Source organism: Argentina silus (assembly GCF_951799395.1).
Source record: "Argentina silus genome assembly, chromosome: 14".
Classification (NCBI taxonomy): domain Eukaryota; kingdom Metazoa; phylum Chordata; class Actinopteri; order Argentiniformes; family Argentinidae; genus Argentina; species Argentina silus.
Genome location: NC_139668.1, coordinates 3355001 through 3372500, shown reverse-complemented (window position 1 = coordinate 3372500; position 17500 = coordinate 3355001). Strand labels below are relative to the sequence as shown.

Sequence of the window (17500 nt, the reverse complement as noted above, 5' to 3'; positions counted from 1 at the left end):
GAGAGAGAGAGAGAGAGAGAGAGAGAGAGAACAATCCATTAGAAAAAGGCTATATTACATTGTTTTAGTTGGTTTAGCTGCATGGAGTAAGCGAGAGAGAGGGAGAGAGAGAGAGAGAGAGAGAGAGAGAGAGGGAGAGAGAGAGAGAGACAGAGAGAGAGACAGAGACACAGAGAGAAAGAGAGAGAGAGAGAGAGGGAGAGGGAGAGGAGAGATAGGATGAGTCAGTTCTAAGGATAAACACTTGAAGTGAACAAGACAGTAGGTTTTAAAGCCTGACATATGGAGATGCTAGGCAAGCAGTCTTCAGACACTCGACTGCTTGACCCTTGTTGTTGATATTTTCTCATTCCCTAGTGCGTTTTGTCATCCCGATCCTTCCCTCATGTTAATGTCGCACTGACAAGTTATTACACAACTCTTTTCATCTGCGCCGAGGGCGAGAGAGAGAGAGAGAGAGAGAGAGAGAGAGAGAGAGAGAGGACGCACAAGGACACATGACCCAAAACAGTTCATACACACACAAACACTCACACACAACATTCTCTCTCTCTCACACACACACACACACACACACACACACACACAGCACTTAACAGAGCTCTATGGATATGTGTATTGTGCACACACGCCAGGGGAGGCTGGTGGAGGCAGAAATCGGAGGACAGGCTAACTGTAATGTGCACATGTTCGATACCATTCCTAAGTCCATTCATTACATCCTGTCCTCCGATGTCTACCTCCACCAGCCTCCACTGACACACAGGCCAACATGCACACACACACACACACACACACACACACACACAAACCCTCTCTTTCTCTCTCGGTTTCATTTTCCGCCTCTGCTCTGAGTGGTAATGGGTGTGAAATCAGCAAGCTCTGCCCCAATCGTTGTCCCTCTTTTCCAAACAGCATTCCTGCATTAACAACTCCAGCACGCTCTCTGCCGTAACAGTCATCACTCCCATTCCCACTGATGCTAATTCCCCGTGTCTAGACGAACGTGACTCCAAAGACTGGCCGGCACTCTCACCTCCGTCACTGTGTCAGGGTGGAACACCGAGTCAATAATGGGTCAGTAAGGATGAGGAGATGACAGCCGCCATGCACACTTACACACACAGACACACACACTCAAAAACACCCACACACAAATGGCCGGACAAAGGCACACACACACACACACACACACACACACACACACACACACACACACACACACACACACACACACACAAACAAAGACAAAACACATACCTGGAATATATCACACGCACACCCTCCCTTTATCTCTCACAAACACACACACACACACACACACAAACACACACACACTCTCTCTCCGTCACACACCGATTAGCTCCTTCAGTTCTGAGAGCAATGGGAAAGCGGGAGTGTGTATGGCGGCGGAGGCTGGAAGAACCTTGTAATCGACTGTCTAATGTCTGTCATTACACCAATACAAAACAGCCTGCTTTGTAGAGCCCACACTTTCCCTTCAGCACAGCAGAGAGAGTGGTGCTACAGCTTTGAAAGCGGCTGGATTTTCTCTCAGTATTCAAGAAAAGTAATACTTGAGTCGTTCTCTCAGAATTCATTTTGGGAGGAGAGAGAAGTGTCGTATCTGGATAACAAAGAAGCCACATTTTCTCTTCCTGTCTTTTTATGGAGGCCCAAATCAAAGCTGACTGGATGATGTTCTTTCTTATGGCGGTGTGTGTGTGTTTTGTCAGTACAACTCAGCGAAGTGGTTTTAATGGTCGAAAAGTCAAGACGATAGGTTGTATAAAGAGAACAAAATCTGGGGGCGTCTGTACCGGGCCCGAAATCAAAGTGCAGCCAACTGTCATCGCCAGACAGGGTCATGTCAATCAATGCTGAAAGCCAACAGGAAACACGCATTCTCCAAAAAGCACCCAGTAAGGAAAAACTAGTTTAGAAAGAAATCATTTCAAAGCATATTCAAAGCATTCCCTCTCTCCCTTACATTAATTGAAGCTGACTGCCAAGGCGTTTCAGCTGAACAGTAGGAGCACGCGCGCAAGAGAGAGAAGCTTTGCCAAGACATCTGGCTACTCACTGATCAATTTGTCCTGGGCGTCGAGCAAGTACCTTGATTATAAGGGACATGGTGTGTGTGTTTATCTCCATAGACACACACGCACGCACACACACAGACGCACGCACGCACAAGCACGCACACACACACACACACACACTCTCCAGGTGTAATAACACAGATATAAAACACTGGGCTATGCCAAGTCCCCCTAGGGGAGTAGTGGGAAGAGACAGGAGACTGGGAGACAGGGGCGGAGGGGCGGAGGGGTAGAGATAGCCAAGAGCTAACAGGATTCAAGCATCGAGAAGTATCAAAGAGAGAGGGAGAGAAAGAGAGAGAGTGGGAGGGAGGGAGATGATGGAGGGAGTGAGGGAGGGAGAGAAGGGGTCATACATAGTGCACTCTTCAGAATGAGAGAGCGGGAGAGAGAGAAAGTGAGAGTGTGTGTGTGTGTGTGTGGGGGGGGGGGGGGGGGTCAAACATGCAATAGTATAAACTTGTTTAAGGTGTAGCACAGAGCTACCGTATGTCAACTGCCTGAGGGAAGGACATAACTGTCAGATAGAGGAGAGAAAAGATGGTATGGACACACACACACACACACACACACACACAGTATGTCTCAAAGCTAAAATGTCAATGTGTCCATCAATAGCTGCTTTTCGACAGAAGTGCCAATGCGTGTCAAGGCTTACTCGGGGCTAGCTAGTGCTCAAAGCCCGGTGTTTCAAGCCTAGTAAACAAGCCTGTTTGAATTTCAACTATTTCGCCCAGTTTGATCTCCAGTTTGTTTACGATCTGCAGTTCGTAAATTGGCGAACTCAGAGACACTAGCAAAACATTTTAAATCCTTCCATTTCCCAACAGGTTCTAGTAACTCTGGTAACAGTTCATGGCCATTTTATTTGTGAAAAGCTTGATTCAATCCATTTGATTTGTGTTTTGTGATTTGTGTAGGCACAGCGAGCTAACTTGGATTATACTTGCCACCCACCAAGTTCGCTAGCCAACTAAAGCACTTGGTTGAATAGGCCCGGAGTAAGCAATGCTGAAGCCCGGGACTGACTGTGGAAAATAAATTGGCCCTGGCACACCTTGGCACTCACAATGTAAGCCCTGCTGTGGAAAGTGTGCAATTGGGTACTGGTAAGGCCAATGTTATCTATGGTTGTCAGGCTTTGCTTCAGGTGATTCACTTGACAAATGCTTTGTCTCTGTAGAAGTGATCACATTTCAAAGCACCCCTCCTCTTCCCCTCTCTCTCCAATCACACTCACCTCACTACTTATCACTATTAATAAATCATGAGGGACTTAATACAGTAAATGCAAGCAATTAGTTGATTCTGTGCGTTTCTGATAGGACACATTAATGAATATTAATATGGCTAAAAGGGGTTTGCTTTACACATACATCAACGAAGGCAGGTGCGCACACACACACACTAACACACACACACTAACGGACACACACTAACGCACACACACACACACCCCAAATGGCAGTCATTATTTCAGGCCGTAATTTTGCTCCGTCTTATTTCCAAATGTCAGGGTTAGATTTGCGGGCGGGGGCTGGTGGAATCAATAATTCATGGGCCCATATTCAGATCACTGCCTCTCTGCTCCTAATGCTACTGTATGAAAGACGTTCTAACCGATGGAATAAATCCCCATTAATGGTTAATGGTGGGAGGGGGTGTGTGTGTGTGTGTGTGTGTGTGTGTCTGGGGGGGGGGTACATTAAAGGTCTGAGGGATCAAACCGGTGGGGGGAATGAATGACACCAACACCAATGACTCCAACTAGCTTTGAACAATAACATTGAGAGCCTTCTAATCAGTGTTGCTAAAAGGTAGGAAGGCAAATATGGCCCTTGACCATAATGTTGAAGTTTAGGATTTAGGCAGGAGAGGTTGATCCTAAACCTGTGTCTACGGACAACATCTTCCAGGAGCCTGTGCATACAAAGGCACAACGAGGTACAGTGACATCCCCTTACAGACCTATATACAGTAGAAAGGTTGAAATCACATCATCAGCTCCTCATCTATTAGGAATGATAAGGAGACCATGCCAAACACATCGGAATAAAATGTACTGCTGTTGTGTGGAACAACTAGATGGAATGCAAGCATTTCCGTGACATCAAACGGCTGGGAGCTCGATAAACATGCGAAAGCAGTCTTATCAGCACAATTGGGGGGCTACAGTTGGTTACTGTTTAAAATACGCATGTTGTCATCGCTGAGGTGGGCTGACTCAATGCCGCTGCTCTGGCAGATAGTCGTTGTGAAGACGTGTGAAATGCTGCCGAAAGCCGCCACCAGGTGGGTGGAGACAAGCGCTGTGAAGGATGTTTGAATTATCCATCCTTCTGTGGTACAAATGACTGACTGCGTTGACATTTGTGTTCCTTTCTTGTAACAAAATAATCATAAAAATTAACATGAGAGAGAGAATAGTTTGTGGCAGAGCCTCAATTAATCAGCTTGCTAAGAAGAAGAGCTTGCTATTAACTTCTTGCACGAATGAGAGAATATCTCATAGCCTATATTTGGCCAAACAGTGCTGATGAGCAGATTAGCTCATTAGAGGGAGATGAAGAGTGGAAATTGTTTGAATATCAAGTTATCTTAATGGGGACCAATTTGCGTTTTTCAAATATTCTTATCTACTCTCATACTGTTTGTTGTAGTATTCACGCATTCTCTCATATGCGCAAAAACACGTGACAGCATGGAGAAGCGGGGAAAATGATTTAGCGGTATTTTGACGTGAATAATAACGTAACCTATAATGAACTTTGATAATGCAACCTATGGATTACAGAATAAAGAATTTGGGGTTTCAGTGAGATTGAGAATGGATAGAAAAGTAGACTGGACAGAGAAGATTGTTTTTCTCTCCCATGTCTCTACTTCATGGCTGTGGCCCATTTGGGTGGGGTGAAGCGAGGGAAATCCTAGATGTGAATTGTTCATAGCTTACCACACAACCGCCCTGTCGTGAATAACGGCTCATGTTCAGTGGGCCTCATTTGTCAACAAGTTCCTAAATCATGCGTATGGATGATTAAAAACTGAAACCACTGTCAATTTCAAATTCAGTGACAATTAATCTCAGATGTTTGGAACGTCACACAATTTTGTCAGGATGCTTTGCGCATTTTCTTCACTTTATTAGTAGGCTATTAGACTTCCCATCTATGTTATTTGATCTGATTAATGAAATTGCAGTAAATAGCATACCATTTGTCACATCTTTCACCATTGCTTTATCGTGTGTGTGAAATGCACTGTCAAACTGAATCTAACTTGAATCTCTTCTCGACATTTCTTCTCAATATCTCCCAATGGGTCTTCGGTAGCCGATAGAAGATGATAAATTCACTCACGTAATCGTAATTGCACCTTCCCCTGCCCATTACAGACCCATTCTGGTTTTATAGAAGTTAAGTAGAATGTTAAGAGCATATTCAACTTACATTCTGGCTTTACATTCCTAGTCTTTTTGTGTTTTTTGTTATAGCCCGTTAAAATGTTTTAATTAATTTAATCCATGTCTAGGTTTACTGGTGTGGAGCCGGTGTGGACCACAAAATAGAGGTGACAGGTACAGTAGCTCTATTAATCTAAATATATTTTTTTCCTAATTTAAACGTAAGATCATAACCATATTTAAACCCCAAACGCCGAAATGTCCACAACTGTCCCCTTGGAATTGATGTTTCATTGGATCCACGTTATGCCAAGTTCATCTGAAGTGACTCGCTGCCTGTGTAGCGGTAACTGTGCTCTGCTGCCGTTGACACATTCCTGTATTAAACACTGACCTACTGTACACAACAAATCTCCAAATCCCTCAGGGAAAGAAACAATGGTTACATCATCCTCCGAAACACAGCACCTTACATCATAATCAAAGGCCTACTGAGCCATGTCATCAACCGTCACCATCAAAGGGGCTATTGATGCAGTCTGAGGCGCACGCACGCACACACACACGCACACACACACACACACACACACAGATACACACAGATACACACACACACACACACACACACACACACACACACACACACACACACACACACACAGACCAGGAGAACTGTCCCTTACTCCTACTGTGGCAGCCTTCAGAGACTCTCTCTCTCCTTCACTCCCCCCATACTTTCCTGTTTTCCTGCTCTTCCCACAGTCCATCTCTCCCTACAGCCCCCTCTATCATTTACTCTGGGCTTATCTCCGCAGTGGAACAATGGGATGGTGGCGGACAAGGGCTTCAATTACCGGATATTACACTGCTCCTCTCTGCCTTCATCCCAATCACACAGGGACAATTACTAGGGACTTCAGTCTAAAGAGACACGCTGTCCTTTTTGCCTCCCTCGCTCTCCCGCTCTCTCTTTGTCTAGCCATCAATCTCTCTGTCTCGATTTCTCGCTCTCCAACTCTTGCTCTCTCGTTTTATATCGCCATCTCTCTCTCTCTCTCTCTCTCTCATTCTCCATTTCTCTTTCTCCCTCCCTCTCACTCTCGTTGTCCATATTCCTCTCTTTCCATTTCTATCCTTTCCATCTCTCTTCTTCTTCTTCTTTTTCTTTCAGTCTCTCCCTTCATCAGTGCCATTCAGTCTTTTGGCTATAGGCCCAGCTCAGAGGTCAGAGCTGCTAAACTGAATGGACCTTTGTGGTGTCCCTCTTTCTCCTAATGTATTGCTCTTTTTTGCATTCCTTGCAGTCCTCTCTCCTTCAGCCCCGACTTATCCCTTCATTTGATTATGAGAGCATCAAATAAAATAAAATAAATAATTCACTCTTCCCTCTCTCATTCATCTCTCTCTCACTCCCTCCCTCTGCCCCTCTCTCTCTCTACTTCATCATGGTCCTCCCTCTCCCTATCAGATCTGGCCATCCGAGGACAAGGGGGATTGGCTATGACATCAATGCTGGCCAGGGGGCTCATCTCCTGGCTGTTTGTGTCCCATCTCCCTGACGGATGGCTTCCATTTAGCCCGGCCACCGAGTGATTTGTTCACGTCCACAACCGGGCCATTCCCTCATTCTCCTCCTCCTCCCCCCTCCCCCCCCCCCCCCCCCCCCAGCCCCCACACATACACCTGAAGTGTGTACACACACGCAAAGACACAGCACACACTCTGAGCCTAATGAGTAAGCGATGGGACACACACTGACGAGTGGACAGGAGTGAAGAGGAACACCACAGGAGGGCAGTGTCATTATGGGTTGTGTGTGACTGCAGTCACCCGTGAAGTCGAAGGCTGAGTGTTCACGAACCACTGATCAACACACCCCAACACACACATTGACACAGGTGTCACTCCTCAAAGGAGCCGGGGAGGGCAAGATGGACACATTCTGCAGCAGGAAAGCGTGTGTGGAGGAGGGTCCTGTTCATTTGCATGGTAACCACATCAGGCACAAGTCAGCGCACATGTTTGCATGTGAATGTCAAGGCAATTTTGGTTTTGAGAGCTTGTGAAATGAGATCCAATCTGAAACGCTCCTCCTGAAGAGAGTGTGTGTGTGTGTGTGTGTGTGTGTGTGTGTGTGTGTGTGTGGGTGTGAGTGTGCTTTCCCCAGCCCATCCTACAGTACGTTACCTAGAAATACGACTTCTGCTTGATATTGAGATTGAAGACAGCTATGCTGAGGGAATATTGATTTGTCTCACAACAGAAGGTTATGCACACTTGCGGTTTGAAGTGACACTCCATTTCTTATGATTTGCGATGGTAATCTTCAATGTCATTCACGGTCTCGTTTTTTACACATAGTGCACAGATGTTGCATGACTACACCGTGCCTGGAGCGACATGCAAAGTAAAGGAGCCTGCGAACGGCAAGCTGAACAGCCGTGGCGATGTCTCCAGGTGCCGTTCTGTTATCGCCGCCGCCGTCGGTTCAAATGGAAGCCCCGCTCACAGCAAGCGGGCAGACAGCAGGGAACATGGCGCCCGGGATTGATTCAGCTGCAAGTCTGTGTTCATCCTGTGTCACTAGCAGCTAACGGATATAAATGCCACTAACACCCGCCCACCGAAAGGCTCACGTGTAGCTTTACCCTCATCATGGTGAATGGAAACTGACCTTACAGTTATGAATGGCTTACCTGCTTCAACCGTAATGGCCATATCAGCAACATAGACACACAGAGACGTAACATCACAGTTATTTGCATGATCCATTCCATTGTGTACATTGCTTCACCGCTGTTTATACTGCTTATACTGTTTATACTGGTTATATTTTTTATTATTTCTATTTTATTTTATTTTATTTTAAAACTTATTGTTGCACTACTCTGTGGCACTGTCACTTTTGCATTTCACTGTATACTTGTATGCACGTGACAAATAAAGAATCTTGAATCCTGAATCAAATCGATTACATGTGAATAGAAGCCCTGCAACGTGCACCCAGCCTGCAAAGAACAGACACATACCGCTACAGTACGTCCTTTTGATAGTGTTTATCATACAGCTAGAAGCAAGATCTAGGCCTATTTATTGTCTTCCACCAGTGTGTGTATGATTGTATGTTGGCTACACTGTGTGTGTCAGACTGATAAGGCCACAAGATCCACATGCAGGGAGACAGACAAATTCGCTCCAATGACAGACATTTGCAACACTTTTGTTCATAACTCGATGTTGAAAGCCAGTAGACAACATCACTGTTGAGAAATTGTTTCCAACAAAAGCTTGGTCTGACAAGTTTGTCGGTCAGGTTTGATGCATCTCAAGAATGTGAGAATGCCCACAAAGAGACAATGGCAGTTGGGCAGATGCACACAGAACAAACTGTCTGGGGATCTGGCACACCGAAACCTCAGAAGATTTGTTTTGAATGTGGTTTGCATGGTGGAGCTTTAGAGTCGATGGATTTGTTTGTGGTCTTTAGTGATGCATTTGTGTAAAGGCACATACAGCGACTGAAATAAGAAGTGATTTTGTGTCCACTTTTTAACTTTAATGTATAGACCTTCCATATATGTATAATTATGATTTATTACAAGTCATCACTGCTTCAGATTTGTGTTCTGTTGTACTTGTTATCAAGCATTGACGTTTCACATTTGGCCACAGGTTTATTTTTCAGGCCGTCAATATGTTATATTCAATATGTAAGCTCTTTAAAATACTAAATCTGGTATTTTTATGATTCTTCCTGACTAAACAAAACCAGGTATGGATCTAATTCAATGATTACACTGTTACACTTATGTTAACAAATGGACGTCTCCAGACCTCATTCTGGGTACTTGGGTTAGGAATAGCCGGCTTTCCCACAGTGGGGCATACGTCGTATGTGCCAGTGTGTGCCAAGGTCAATTGCTTTTCCAAAGTCACTCCTGGGCTTCAACAGGGCTCCAGGCCTATTTGGTACTTAAAACTCCAGCTTTTAGCTTCCTCTACCCCCTGGTCCTTATGAAGCCAAACGGGGCTTGGGGGCGGATTAGGGAGGGGTGGGGGGGGGTTATTCTTATCATCCAAGTACTTTAGTTGGCTAGAGAACTTTAGTGGCAAGCATTTGGGTGGCAAGCATTATCTAAGTGAGCTCATTCTAACTACACATCACACTGATTTGAATAGAACGTTTTACAAATACAATTGTCATAAAGTGCTTAAGGACCATAACCTGTTGGGAAACCGGAGGATTTGATGTGTTGCTACTAGTGTCTCCATAGTTCACCACCTTAAGAAATGCAGAATGTAAACAAACTGGAGATCATACGGGGCGGGACTAGAAAGCCCAACTGTGGAAATTCAAGCACTTTGAGCACTAGCTGGTCGCTAGTCAGCCTTGACACACACTGGCAGCGCTGTCAAACGGGGCTAATGAGGGTCCGCGGCTTCTAGTGTTAAACCAACGTTTTGACCACAGGCAAAGCTGTAGAAATGTCTCAACATGTTCAAAATGAATGGGGTATGTTAAGCATGTTCTACAATTGACATTTAAGTCCCTGGTCTCCCATAGCAACAACTATATGCCATAGCTAAAATAGCTAGCTCACAGCTACGTTGTGAAGAAGTATGAGTCATACAAAATTCAAATGAGTGGACATTGACTTCCTTTCGACACACTGGCTCATGAAGGGAATTATTGATTGAAATAAAGCTTAAGAAACATGAAATACAAAACCCTGACAAATGGCCTGCCTCAGATGATCAGAGCCATAAAACGCTGTGATGCTCTTTCTTGAAATTTACATTCTTAAACATTCCATTCATGCTGGGGAAGGCATTAGGGAAACGTTGCGCTGTCTTCTGGAGCAAAAGCCCACTCTGCCACCGATGGCTCTGAGACTATTCTGACTCACCCCGGAGGAAGACCATAGAGCGGCACAGGCTAGGATTATTGAATTTTTGGGGGGAATCAGCCATTTTCATTAAGCATCTGTGACCCAGATTTGGCCCAAACTGAGGGAAATTGATTCCTGAGAATGAGGAGTATAGGACACGTAAGCTGCTGGCCCTGATTGTAAAGCAACGGGAGGCAAGGTAGATTGATTCCAGGATAAGATGATAACATTGGTCTCTGTGTTATGCCTGACTATGTTATATGTGCAGTAATGCCTTTATGTCAAATATATCTACACCGACTGGATAAGGTGTAGATATATTCTACCACTCTACGTAATATGTCCCCCCTACTCAAACACTAAAAGATGCAATATGCTTAGTGCAAACACAAAACACTTAAAATCCATCAAGTCTTAAACTTAAAATCTTAAAATCCATCAATCCATCAAAATCCATCAAGTCTTAAGACAACATTTAATAACATATATAAATGAATTATGTTCAGTCCAAGGCTTGTTCACGTGCATGAATCAGCGGCATGAATGTCATTTCTGGGCTATGAAAAAATAAACATGAAAACTAAAAATAAACATGAAAACAATAATAAATGTAAAATGAGGATATAATAGAAAGAAATAGCAGCCTAAAACAGTCTTATTTGACCAGATGGAATACAAAGTTTAACATGGGTTTCCATGAGGAAATATGCTTTTCATCACCAGCCACTGCAGTTCCCCACTTGGCCACATGGTAAAGCTGGCTTCAAAATCTCTGGGCAGGATTGCTCCCCTGAGTAGAACCCAGCAGGAAAAGGCAAACATATGGTCAGGGCTTCTCAGCATGATGCTACTAGCTACCCTGAATGGACTTCATTTGACCTTTGACCTACATAAAACCAGAGTCAGAAAGTCAGCCAGGAGAGGCCTTATTCCGCAGGAAGGACAAGAAAACTATTTTCCTCTTTGGAAATAAAACGCATCAACGGAGCGAAACCCATAAAACAGCCAAATTGCTACACAGATAGATATGGCAGTGGGAGGCAGGTTGCACCATAAGGCAGTTAAGCACTTTGAAAGGGGGGGAGTCAGGGTCATACCATAAGGCAGTTAAACATTTTCAGACAGGGGTGTGAGGGTGACTATGTCTGATGAGGTACAGTTGCTCCATCGGAGAGAAGGACGGACCTGCAGCTGCATCTATGGTCGCTCGATGAGTTTAATAGCTCATTCCCGGTGCGCGCAAGCATGCATACACACACACACACTTTGCTCACCCTGTCAGCATGGCAGCACCCAACCACATTGAGTTCTTGCCCAGCATAACACACGCCCAGCATAACACACACAGATACACAGACACACACATACACACACACACACACACACACAAGGGGACAATTAACATGGTTTGTCAGCCCGCTGTTTGAATAAAAAATGAGGCCTAAAACACAATCAGGGGCCAATTAAGCTGTGAAGGTAAAATGCCGCTGACCTTGTTGTGTAATTAACGGACTCTTCTTTCATTAATGTCTCCCTCGTTCTTTTTCTCCTAAGCAGCCCATCCCGCGTTTTAATTAAGAGACAGACGATGGTGTCAGGAGGAGTCAGGAGTGAAGCCAAGCGATAAAGAGAAAGGGAAAGGAGAAAGGGAAGAAAAAAGCAGGCGGAGGAATGTTTGCGGGGGAGGAGGGATAGAAAGTTGGAGCGAAAGATAGATGGTAGAGCGAGGGAGGACGGAAGTGGTAGAAGAGTTAGGGGAGGACATGGAAAGGTACTGGGGAGAGGAAGTTGGAAAGAGAGAGAGGTGTAAAAAGTGAGAGGCAGAAGGAAAATAAACAAATGATGGAGGTGAGAGAAGAGATGAAAAGATGGAGGGGGTAGAATGACAGGAAGATTAATAGGTTGAGCCGTCACTCATCGTCAAACCATCTTCTTTTCAAATGAAACCCTTTCAGCAGTTCAGAAAACCACATTCAACCACTGAGAAAAGCCTAACCCTTCAGATTTGCTTTTCACATCCCCTGCAGCAGAATCAGCACCATACCGCGGTCCAGACAGTTTAGCCTATGGAGAGCAGTGATTCAGCATAGACTCACGCAGTAAGTGATTCAAGCATTTGGACAAGCACTTAGACCAGGCGGTCCCAGACATACTGTGCTATTCACAGACCTCGCAGACACTGCTTAATAAAAACATATACTGTAGTCTGGAACAGAGTGAAACTATTCTGAAAGAGTGTGAAATGTACAGTACATGCACATAGAAACAGACAAACAGTACTGTGCTATTCACAGACCGACCAGACTGTGCTTATTCAACCATATTGTTTAGAAAATACAGTTCACTAATCTGACAGGCTGTGCACACGCATCAAAGCAGACATAATGTACTATTCATAGACTACTCTGTTTTTAAAATCATGTCGTCAAGAACAGACCGCACAGGAACATATTCACACTAAAGTCACGTCGTCTAAAATATACCTAAATCAAAACAGAACCGAGCAAATCTGGCGACTACACCCACAGTCAAAGATAACAGTCCATATGTGACGCACACACATATTTATAGATATAAATAGCGGTGGTAGGGGTCTATCAACCCCCTTCAGACCTCCCTTGTGCTCTTGGGTTTATTATGGGTGACTTTAACCTTGATTGGAGGAAGCCAGTGTCTGACGAGATGTATCAAAACAAAATGTGCTGATCTGATTTTGACTCAATTAAGAACTAAATCAACCCGAGCTAATGCAAAGGACCCAGCTTAATCGACATTCACTGACATTATGCTTAACAAATAGACCACATACAAATTTATCCAGTGGTGTCTTTCACCTAAGCATCAGTGACCATTTGTCCTATTGCCTGTGTTAGAGATAAAACTAGACCATGCATCATCACTGAAAGGAGTTTTAGAGACTTCAATGACCAAGGTTTTTTGCTTATAGGTTTTTTGCTTAATATGGAGCTGTGAAAATGTGTCCCACATACCTTTTCTTAGCCTTTAACTCTGTTGCAGACAAACGTGCTCCCTTTAAAAAACTAAGGATAAAGGATAGACATAATCCATGGTTTATAAATGAATTGTCGAAGGCTATCCATACAAGAAATACTGCCTGGGCCAAAACTAGAAATGCTGCCTCTGCTGCAGACTGGCAGACAGTTGAGAAATAGAGGCATTATTATGATCATGAAAGCAAAATCTGCTCATTACCTAGATCAGTGGTGGAAACCCAGCTAAATTCTGGAAAAGTGTTAAATCACTGAAACGTAGAAATCATGTCCCATTCTGGCCCCATCAATGAATGATAAAAGGGACATTAGTAATGCTTTTAATCAACACTTGGTTTCCACAAGGCACTTGTTTGATAACGTTTATTGGGTGCCCCTAAACTTGTGGGAACTAAAGAGTTTTGCAGCGACATGAATCCCATATTCTCTAGACAGTTCTCAGATTTGATGCTCGATTAAAAATAAATGTAAATAAGTCAACAGTCCCAACCAACTGGACCCTGGTCTGCTTCTAGCTAGGCCCTTAGCTCATATCTTTAATCTCTTGCTTAGCTCTGGGACTATCCCCAAGATATGGAAAGCAGCCCAAGTGCTACCTCTAAATCCTTATTGCCAAGTTGTCAAGCTTTTGTGTCTAGCTAAAATATTAGTATCTTTGGTCAACTCTCAGCTTTGTTCATTCTTGTCCCAGAATGGTGTCTTGAACACATTTCAATCGGTCTTTAGGCCAGGACATAGGACATAGGATTTCAGCTGCATCCCTCGTAGTCAATGATGTTGTTTGTGCCCTTGATAAAAAAAACAGTATTGCACTGCCCTGTTTATTGATTTATCCAAAGCTTCTGATACAGTGGAACATTCACTGTTAGTGAGCAGACTGACCTCACAAATAGAACTAAGTGTATAGTTGCTGACAATGTTGCAGTTATGATTTCTAGAGACCACAAAGAGAGTGCCTCAGGGTTAAATGTGAGGTCTGTTGCTGTTTACACTGTATATAAATGATATTGGCTCCTTAGTTAAGGACTAAATCTATCCACTCTATCATTCAGCACTTTATTTTATTACAGGTGATAAGTTTGGTACTCACCACTATTGTCTTTTATATCAGGCAGTGGGGTGGCCATCCCTAACCTCTAGAAGGACCAACCCTGGCTCTTGTATGTACAGCAGGTGAAAGTTTTAAAGGTTCATGGTTGAGCTGTGGTAGTGTGCAGTACCGCCACAGCAGTAGCAAGTATGACTATGATTTTATGTATCTCTCACTGTAATTCATGAGCTGATCTGCTATAATTAACTTGATTTTGCCAAATACAGCCTAGGAGATATTCTGTCATTCATGCAAGGAGGTAATTTATTGAGCAAGCTGATTAAGCAAGGCTCTGTAATCACAACCCATTGTCAGTGGGTTTTTAGAGACCATTGGCACCATGACGACTGTTACCTAATGGGTGGGGGAAGGTGACGGGGTTATTAAATGTCCAGAAAAATGTCCATTTGCGCACTATGCAAGATACACTAGCCATCTTTGTCACAGCCATCTTCTCATGTCCTATGTAGGCTACTTTTCTATCCGGTCTCAATCCCACTGAAACACAAACTCCTTACACCTGTCTCGCATGAAAATTCCTAACTTTATTCTGTAATCCATACGTTGCATTATGAAAGGCGACTTGCGCTTATGTCAAATTATCGCTAAAACATGATCTTGCTTCTCTGCGTCACCTGTAGGTTGCTGCCTACGCATAGGGTCTATGAGAGAATGCATGATGACTACAACAAATGGTATGAGAGTATTTTTAAGGATATTTCAGTCCCCGTTAAGATGACCAATCCCTGTTTAAACCATTTCTACTCATTAAGCCTATGATATTCTATGATATAGCAAGCTGATTAAGCAAAAACTCTGCAGTCAAACTATTCTCCTCTCCCCTGCAACTCTTCTGTAGGTTGTTGCTACAAAAGAGAACTGGTTCTCAGTTAACTTGGTGAAATAAATAAAAAACAAATAAAATGTTTGTTTTAGTCATTATTTGGAGGACACCGAAAATGTCAGCACTGTCAGTAGCCTAATTCATCTATCAATTCAATTCATGGGTCTTTTCTAACATCCTTCACAGCTCTTGATAGCTTTCAGCAGCTCTTCACAAGTCTTCACAACTCAGTCTACTCAACAACAGTATGAACCTTTTAAACACTGGCCTACTGTACATAAAGGAATTCGCCATAAACTCTTACTCATACTATGACATCCCTTATCACCTGGGTGTCTAGCACTTATCAGACACGGCCTCAAGACTGCTTAGTCCTCCAGATGACGCGTGTCTCCACTGAGCTGAGTAGAATTGCCTTTACTGAACACGACTAGCATCTCCCCGTCTCCTCACTCCACCCGGTTACTTCAGGTATGTAAGGTGCAAACGTACTTATGCTGTCCTGGGACTGTGTATTAAAAGTGTCATTTCTGAATGGCGAAACCAACACGTACAAAAATACCCTGAAATAAATCTCGTAGAATGCCTGATACGACTAACATCTCTCCACCCTGTTAATTCAGGCTTATTATCTGCAGACCACGTCTCAGTCCGAGGAGTGTAACACATATACTTTTCTAACAAGAGAGTATCAAACGCATGGTTTGACACACACTGTATCAACATCACATGGGTCAGGGGGGTTCACACTACCAATGTTGTTTTGTGGTTGTGTGGGAGTGTGGGTATCGATTTCTCCTCCCCCGCAGCAGTATCTACAACTCTCCTTTCACCTCTCTCCCTCTCTCTCTCTCCCCCTCTTGGCTGACATCCACTTTTAGGACTCTATCGCCCTGAGCAACCGGAAGGCTGCTTATCGAGGAAAAACACTTCATTAAAAACCTTGTTTTTTTGGTTGAAGAATATTGCAGCGGTTATACGCAGAGGCCATATTCTAAGTACAGTACAGTGCATGTGTTAATTGCAACCAGTTCACAAAGGTTATATACAGTATATGTATTTTGAATTTTAGTTTGAATGAGTTAGGAATACATTTGCGTAGCTGGCTCTTGGTATCTAAGCTAGATGAACTATAACCCATATCGGATCTACAACAATCATTATCGTGTTCTTCTATAGTTAACTTCAAAAAAAAATTCAGAGTGCATCCTGTTGTTGATAGCTTTACATTCTGAAGCTTTGTGGACTACTATCCATTCAGAGATTTATTTTTGCAGTGTGACATTTCCTTTCTACCTTTGTTCTGTACAAATATCCCCTATACATATTGTGGACCGTAGACCTCAGATATTCAGTGTCCATACTAGTCCTCAGGTCTACAGTATGGCTGACTGAACTGGTGTTAACTCACTAACTACCAAATCATTCCGGAAACACTCACCGCCTAGAGTGCCAAGTGTATTACTGCATGTGGTATTTACCTAGCAACGACACTTTGATTGGCTACAGAGTGAAGCATCATAATGGATGCATTTCTGGTGAATAAAGTCACCCTTGGCACTCTAGAATGTTGACTATTTTGGTGACTTTATTCACCCTCGGCCCTAAATGTGTTAAAGAGCTACAGCACCGTTGTCCTTCTGTGGCCTGTCCTAGCCTGTCCTCCACTCTGTACTGTCCCTACGGCACATCTATATCCACCACTGTCCTCAGAGGCCGGGTCAGTGACAGGGACCACAGCTAACCCAGCTGGTGATCAAACAGAGGGGGAGCAGAGAAGCAGCTGTCAATCATACACAAAGGGATGAGAAATGCTCTCTCGCGCACAGACTAATTCACATTCATATGCACACATACAGTACACAGGCGTGCACACACACACAGCTATGATTGGTTTCTCTCAGGGCCAGACAAAAAGGTCATGATAGACTGTTCCTGGAAAGAGCAAGTCGGGTGATTGCCAAAAATCCCATCATTTGCCCTTGACACCTCTCTCTCCCCCTTTCTCTCCCCCTCTCCCTCTCTCTCATAGAATTTGAATTCTCCATCCCTCTCTCCCCCTCTCTCCGAAAAGCTATTTCCTTCCCTCGCTTGCTTGCCCTCTTCCGCTCCCTCCATCCCTCCCTCTCGGTCTATCTGTACCTTAAGGATACTCCACTCA

The 17500-nt window shown here is 43.9% G+C and overlaps 1 protein-coding gene across 1 annotated transcript in view; it reads right to left on the bottom strand.

Moving 5' to 3' along the window:
- Window positions 1-17500, bottom strand: part of epha10 (EPH receptor A10) — a gene marked incomplete at both ends in the record, with an annotated part of 118713 nt that overhangs the window by 39024 nt on the left and 62189 nt on the right. The window lies entirely within an intron of this gene.